Here is a 7,726-nt window from a genome sequence, read left to right as displayed (position 1 = left end):
CCACAAGGACATGTGCACAACTATGTTCATAGCAGCATTGTTTGTCATAGCCAGAATCTGGAAACAACCTAAATGCCCCTCAACTGAATAATGAATAAAGAAAATAAATGTGGTAAATTTACACAATGGAGTACTACTCAGAAGAAAAAAATAATGATCAGGAAAAATAAGAAATGATCAGGCTAATTGATGGATCTAGGAAACACCATATTGCGTGAGATAACCCAGGCCCAGAAAGACAAATATGATATGTACTCACTCACTCATAAGTGGCTTTTAGACATAAATCAAGTTTTCTAATTATCAGAAAAAGTTAAATAAAAGCTATAGTGACCTATCATTTCACCCAGTTCGAGTATTTATCATTACACAGAAAAAAATAAATTATGATTAGGATTCAAAGAAGCAACAACTCTAATACTTTGTTTGAAGTTACATAATTTAGTATAACCCTTACAAAAATAATATAGCAATCCCTTAAACACAAAAAACACAACCAGTGTATTTCATTTCTTCCATTAAATGAATACATAACCAAAGGAGATGAATAAGTTATATAGAAAAGGTAATTGCACTTTTATATTTATTACATTATTATTTACCACAGCCAAAATACAGAATAACTGTAAATGCTTTTGGGGTGGATGAGTGAAGTAAGAAAACAAATAGCCGAGTACTATAGTAGATGCCTATAATTTCAGTACTGGAGAGGTGAAGAAAGGATTAGGAGTTGAAGGGAATCCCCAATTATGAGATTGTTTGAAAAATGAAAACGAAAAACCAAATACAAAAGCACATGGTAAATATACATTTAATGGGCAATGGAGATGGCTTAGTTAGTAGAAGTGCCCGTTGTAGCCTGCCATTAGATCCCTGGAACCTGTAGAAACAAGATGCAGTAGTGTATGTCTGTAATCCTAGCCCCCGTATGGTGACAGAGAAGCTGGAGATAGGAAAATTGCCTGGAAATTTGTGGGCCAGCTCTTCTGGAATACAGAGCATAGCAACAGAAAAATGAGAAAGGCTTACTCAAAACAGCATAGAAGGCAAGAAGCAACTCCCCAAAGATACATCATGATCTCCACATGTGTGCTGTGATATGTATATACCTGCACTTCCATACATGACCCACACACACACACACACCAAGTATTCATTAGCCTTAGAAGCAATGAACTCCCATCATTCGAAGCAACATGAATAGAAAATAAGATAACCTTGTTAAGTGAAACATGACAGATAGAGAAAGATAAATACCACTTGTCTCAGTTATTAACAGAAATAAACTCTATAGAAGAATGAAGTGGAATCATGGTTCTCTAGAGATGGGGAAGATCTAGAGACAGGAAGAACAAAGGAGGAACAGAAAGAAATTAAAAAATAAATTCAAGATTACAACAGAGAGTACAACTCAACTCTTGTTCTTATTTAGCACAACAGGGCAATTATTGGACAGAACAGTGTATAACATAGTTCAGCACAGTTAGAAAATAAAATGTGTAATTCCCAAAACATACAATAGTTGATTGTTGAAGGCATGGAAATGCCTGTTTCACAGACTATATTACTAGACATTACATATGTGTATTGATTTTACAATGGGCCATATATAGGAGTGTAAGTTAGAAAAAACAATAAATCATTAAATAAATAATGTATAAGATTCAGCACTCAGATGGCAAATAGAAATCTCTGATTTCTTTCCTATGTTCTTTTATATTTCACAGAGATATCTGATCATATATTTAGGAAACAGACTCACCTCCCTGGAAATTTCTGCAGCGATGTTCAGATCCTGAGACTTTTAACAAGGCAAGAAGTGAGCTTGTTTGGTTTGAGTAGATAGAAGAACGAGTAAATCAAAAACTGAAGAGTAGAACACAAGTCAAGACACCAGGGTCTGTGACATTGTTAAAGTCACCTCCTATCTTGAGCAGCACTAAATGTCACTCACTGGGCTTTCTCCTTGGGGAGGGGGGTGCTGATATAGTCAGGCCTCCTCCCAGTGTTGCTCAATTTCCCTGGCTAGTGAAACCTGACTCCTTACTTCCCATAAACATTGTGGTTATCGTAAATATATATGCAAGTTTAGTTATGCTTACATTCTTCTCTTATGAAACTCACCAGCTCACAAAAGTCCTAACCTTGTGACTTTTTTTTTTTTTTTTTTGTTTTTCGAGACAGGGTTTCTCTGTGGCTTTGGAGCCTGTCCTGGAACTAGATCTGTAGACCAGGCTGGTCTCGAACTCACAGAGATCCGCCTGCCTCTGCCTCCCGAGTGCTGGGATTAAAGGCATGTGCCACCACCGTCCGGCATAATATTATTTCTGTGTGTATGCCTGAAGGCCAGAAGAGGGCACCAGACCTCATTACAGATGGTTGTGAGCCACCATGTGGTTGCTGGGAATTGAACTCAGGACGTTTGGAAGAGCAGGCAATGCTCTTAACCGCTGAGCCGTCTCTCCAGCTCCCCTTGTGATTTTTGTAGCAAACAGTTGTACTCTAGTCACTAGACACAAACCCCACATACAGGGTGCACCAATTTCAGGGTGTTAACACTAGCTGGCCAAAGTCCCTTTGCTCTACCTGGGTAGTAATCATGGAGAGCTGAGACAGGGTTTTCATTGCAGTAGAGGACTCAAGGCCTCGGACAGTCTAATATACCCAGGGTCTTACAAACTCCAAACTCTTCAGAAGCCAAAGATCTGTGGTCCTGAGGTTTCAGATGGGAGACTTGTAAATCTGGGCTTTAACCACCAACTTCCAGCCTTGAACTTGGAAGCTTTTGTCATCTACAGCTTCTGGAAGCAGTAGGTAAAATATGGCAGCACACATGCAGTGCCTTTATGATCCTGGGGCCTTGAGCGTGGCTAGTGTCACAGCTCTTTGGCTAGGATGCTGGCATTGTTGGCACTTAAGGATTGACAGCTGTCTGGGATGCATCTGGTTGTTAGAGTTGCCAGTGTCACATCCTCAGGTATTAATACAGCCCTCATTGTCTTTATCTCTAACTTCTTATTTCAGCCCCAGAAGATCTCTGGAATTCCCAGCTGCTCTTTTACCACAACCACCAACTGTCACTGATACTGTCACCTCCGCCACTCTGCCTTCATCACAGTCTTCTAATCTTTCTTAGTGTTACCAGCTCATCTCACTCTATCAGTGAAAAACAAAAGCCAAGAAAAGGCCGTTTAAGAGAGAAGCCTCTAATTGAGCTTTATGTTGCAATAGCACAGATTAAACCAGGAGTGATTTTTCCACATACTTCCAAAGGGAAATTATTTCTTGCTTATATGGACATATAAAGAGAATTGATAGTGATCAAGATACATCGTCAAACAACACTATGGCTATCTTCAACAATCAAGGCACCGTGTTTTAATACAAATGAGAAACTGCCCTTCCTCCAATCATAGCTCTAATAATTTCACCATGTAAATGAAGGGTTGTGTTTGCTGGTAGACTTGAGCCTTTTGCTGGGTCACAAGAAGAGATTCTTTCTCCAGGTCTAGTTCCAATTGATAATGTAGAAAGGTAAATGTATAGACACAGGACAAAAACATCAAGGGTTACATGTACTTGGAGGAAGTAGAGAAAAAGTTAAAGAACATGTCAGTAAAAGTGTTCCTTGCGATACTGTAATGGTAGACATGTGTATTACACATTTGTGCCAACCCACAGAATGCACAAAAGGAAGAGAAAACTCTGATGTGAATTATGTCTTGGACTGGTAAAGACATATCAGTATTAAACACATATTTGTTGGGTGGAGCAAATGTCTAACTGCTGTGGGAAATGGTGACAGTGAGGGAGATGGTACATGTGTTGGGCAAAGGATATATGGGAACTTTAATTTCGACACCATTCATTCATTTTAAATTATATCTACCATCTATCTATCTATCTATCTATCTATCTATCTATCTATCTATCTATCATCTCTCTCTCTCTCGTGTGTGTGTGTGTACAGGTACATGCATGTTCTGCCATTTATGTGGAGGTTAGATGGTAACTCTTGTGCTACTTTATTGAATCAGCATATTTATATATTGATTCCATATATTATACATAAATAATATAAATATATCATATATTTAATTCAGCTAGTCAAGTTTGTGAGTAAATGTTTTTATTCACTGAGTATGACCCTGGTACCATTTTCTATGAACTTAAAATTCCTAAAAACAACAATGGTAAATAAACAAAAAATAACATTATAGAATTTAAGGCTAACTCATTTTTTGTAGTGAAACATATAAAAGAGCTTTTTTGTGTGTCATAAAACCTGTGTGCTTAAGTATTTAAGTAGTGTGAGAAATGCCACAGTAAAGAAGATGGGGCCTTAACAATAATTGAGCTTATTTTCCATCCCAAATTTTAAGAAGTAATTTCCCATGCTATAATCCCTCCCTATAACTCATCATGGCAGGATTGTATTAGCCGAAATGTCACAGCCTCAGACAGGGTTTCCTTTCAGGAAAGGCATTAGCACATTCTAGTCTATTGACCCTGGCCAAGCTGCAGTCCATATACCTGAAGAGATATGGATCTCTAATTACAGAAGAGTCTAGATCGTGTCACAAATCATGAGTATTTTTGATGTATCAGAGATCTTGCCTCTTTCATAGTTTAATGTCTTCTAAAGGCCATGATAAATATACAGACTTGAAGACCTCCAGGCTTTTAGTCATTTATTGAACTCATCTCTAACCCAATACTTTTAATATTCAGAAATCATTTCTTGTGTTTGGAATTAGATTCGTATATGCTGCTAAAATAATAGATGTCAGCAAAGTTAGGCTCCATTTGTGCAGCAGTTTATTGCATGTTCACTTAAATTTTTTTACAGACTCTTTCCATTGGTCTTCCATGTGGTCACTACTTTCAGTTGCAAATGAGGCCCCAAAATTAAGGGAATTGTGTATAATTTTTTAAAATGATAAAGTATGGGATTAGAATTAAAGTGTAGGTGTTTTGATGGAATATTTTGTGACATATTCGTTTGTGGATTTTACTTTCTAGTAACACCGAGAATCATACATGTACAGACACGTAAGAGTGTAAAGATAGGCAATGATTGGAACCTTTTCTGTTATAAAAGGATGTGAGCTTTGTTTTCATAAGATAGGCAGCTTATAACATGTCCTAAAAGATCAGAAAAGAACACAAAATTAGCTTAATTGGCTTGGTTCACATGGTATACCTCCTCCCCCCTTCCCCCAGTGTGTATAATCAAGAGTCAATCTATTTATTGAACTTGATTTCACTCCTTTGTTGCTAGTGCCCTGATATTAAGCTGGAATTATTTTCATCATACTTACTTTGCACTCGATATCATTTATCAGAGTTTAGAATTACAGTTCAAAACACCCATAAAAGTCACAGAGTGAAATTACTTTTATGTTTTAATTAAAAAGGTTGAGACCAGGGAAGGAGTTAGCTAGTGGCAAAGTTTGGATTCACACTTAGGCCTGCCCGGATGTCAGTCTAAGTCAACACATTGCCTAGTAGAGATACAAGAAACAAATGTATTATTTAGGGAAAGTCTCTGCAGAAGGGACGCCTACAAAGTCTTAACCTAAAGTAGCGATTTTGAAGTCTAGGTCTGTGTTCCCATGATCCTAATTAGGGCTAATTGAAGGAAGTAAAAAGGAAACAACGAGGGCCTCCCCAAAGCTTCCTACTATGACACCCCTGCGCTGGTGATCTCTGAAGAGAAAATGCTGATAATTACAGAAGTTGAAGCCCCAGGTCATTAATTGGGCATTGACTTCCACCTGGGAGCCATTCCCCTTGCTCTGGCTCCTGGTTTCCCCAGCTCAATTAAGCAACTCGTTTGATTTCTCATTAGGAAACTTGTTAGTGTTTCACTCTGTTCCCCTGAGTTGCTCTGGAGAAAACTTTGTGGGAGGATTTCTAAGGCTGCTTCAGGTCTGCCTCTCTCGCTTCCCTGTGAGACATATGCTCCAACGGGATGTGCTACATCCATAGTCAGCAGTGGGGTCAAAGCTCCTTGTCTTGAAAACATAATATGGAAACAAATGGTTGGTGTGACTAGAGACAGCAATGGTCAAGGCAACTGCCTGAGACCTACTGAAAAAGAGGGAATATTGAACACTTGCTTTGAACACCCGTTTATAAGCATGTCCAGGACCATTACATGCTGTTGAGCTTTTGTGCAGACTGGCTGGTGCATTCTGGTCTCTTCTCTCTATGTCTAGAATTTCTATAGTCCCTGAACATTGGTGCAGCTTTTTTGTTGTCCACCGAACACTTATTTGAGTGAAAGTTCACTGAGGAAAGACAGGTCATGATACATGTACAACCTCATTCCTCATTTATCAAATAGACGCCCAGGGCTCCAGTTACTTAACCTGTTAATAGACATCGAGTGTAGGAACAGGGCTTTCATCTACGACAGATGAAATGCTATTTGTAACTCTTCATTCTTTAAGTCCATTTAACCAGTCACCAGGAATTTAACCAGAATGTATAATTTACAGTCAACTTTGTAGTAGCAGGAGCAATATCATTTATACAGTGTTCACTAGAGTGGCGATATTCACCAGGACACAGAGCCTTAGGAAGACCCCGGAATTATTATAACGTTAGAGAGAAAAATGATGCCTCTTGTGTTAATGGCCTAGTTCTGAGAGTGGAGAAAAGAACATCTTGGATGAATAATATAGGGAAGACGGGAGATTTTCTCAGTAATTAAAAGTATCCCATAGTGAAAAGCATATATAAGGTTTAAGCATGGCACTTAAGATACTGCATTTGGAGGCTAGCAGAGTAAATCAATCTACTCATCCTCTGGCCATCACTACTATCTGAGGTTTCAGTCAATGTCATTGTCTAGGCCTGAGGTCTTTGTCTTCCTGTTTCCATGATGATAATGGATTGTATTTCTTTCCCAAATGCACCCATGCCCATTATCTATCCCAGGGAGGCATGTGTCCCACTTTCCTTCAGACTGGTTCGGTCATTGCTGCACAGCCCTAGCAAGATGGGAACCCATCAGTCTTACATAAAGATAAAACAAAATACCCCAGAAAACACTAACTTCTCTGCTTTCAAATAGAAAAATGAACAAACCTCATATAAAGGATCACATATAAAAATGATCAATATAAGGTGCAACATATGGGAATAGGAAGTCGAGGCTGGAACTTAACAGCTCTGGCCTTCCCTATGCTCACCCGGTGTCCCCACCATTTTCTTCTCTGAGACGACTCATTTCAGCTCTCTCTTTTTTTTTTCTGATGATGGAACTGAAGGCCAAGGAGGGAATATGAAGGTCTAAAAGAGGCACCGCTTCTTAGACAGACAGAATGTGGCAGAGACAGACTGCCCTGTGAGTCTTGAATACTCTTTATATTTGATCAAAAGTAGTTTGAATTTCTGCATCCTCCCAGTAGAGATGCCCACTGGTTCTTTTATTTATTTATTTATTTTGGTGTGTGCATGAGTGTGAAAATGCATGCATGTGCGCACGTGGGGAAGTGCATGCTGTTTCTGTATGTGTTTTCTGAGCACATGTAGAAATTAAAGGACAATTTAGAGGAGTTGGTTCTGTCCTTTCATCATTTGGGTCTCGGAGACCGGATTCGGGTTTTCAAGCTCACCAGCCCATGCTGTTCCCTGCTGACCCACCTCTTCAGCCCCTTCTCTGATTTTACGCTCCTTTACACATTCTTTTTAAAGGTCAGTGCCAGCCGGGCGATGG

This window comes from Microtus ochrogaster, unplaced genomic scaffold, assembly GCF_000317375.1.
Source record: "Microtus ochrogaster isolate Prairie Vole_2 unplaced genomic scaffold, MicOch1.0 UNK35, whole genome shotgun sequence".
NCBI lineage: Eukaryota > Metazoa > Chordata > Mammalia > Rodentia > Cricetidae > Microtus > Microtus ochrogaster.
This window is presented reverse-complemented; position numbering follows the sequence as displayed.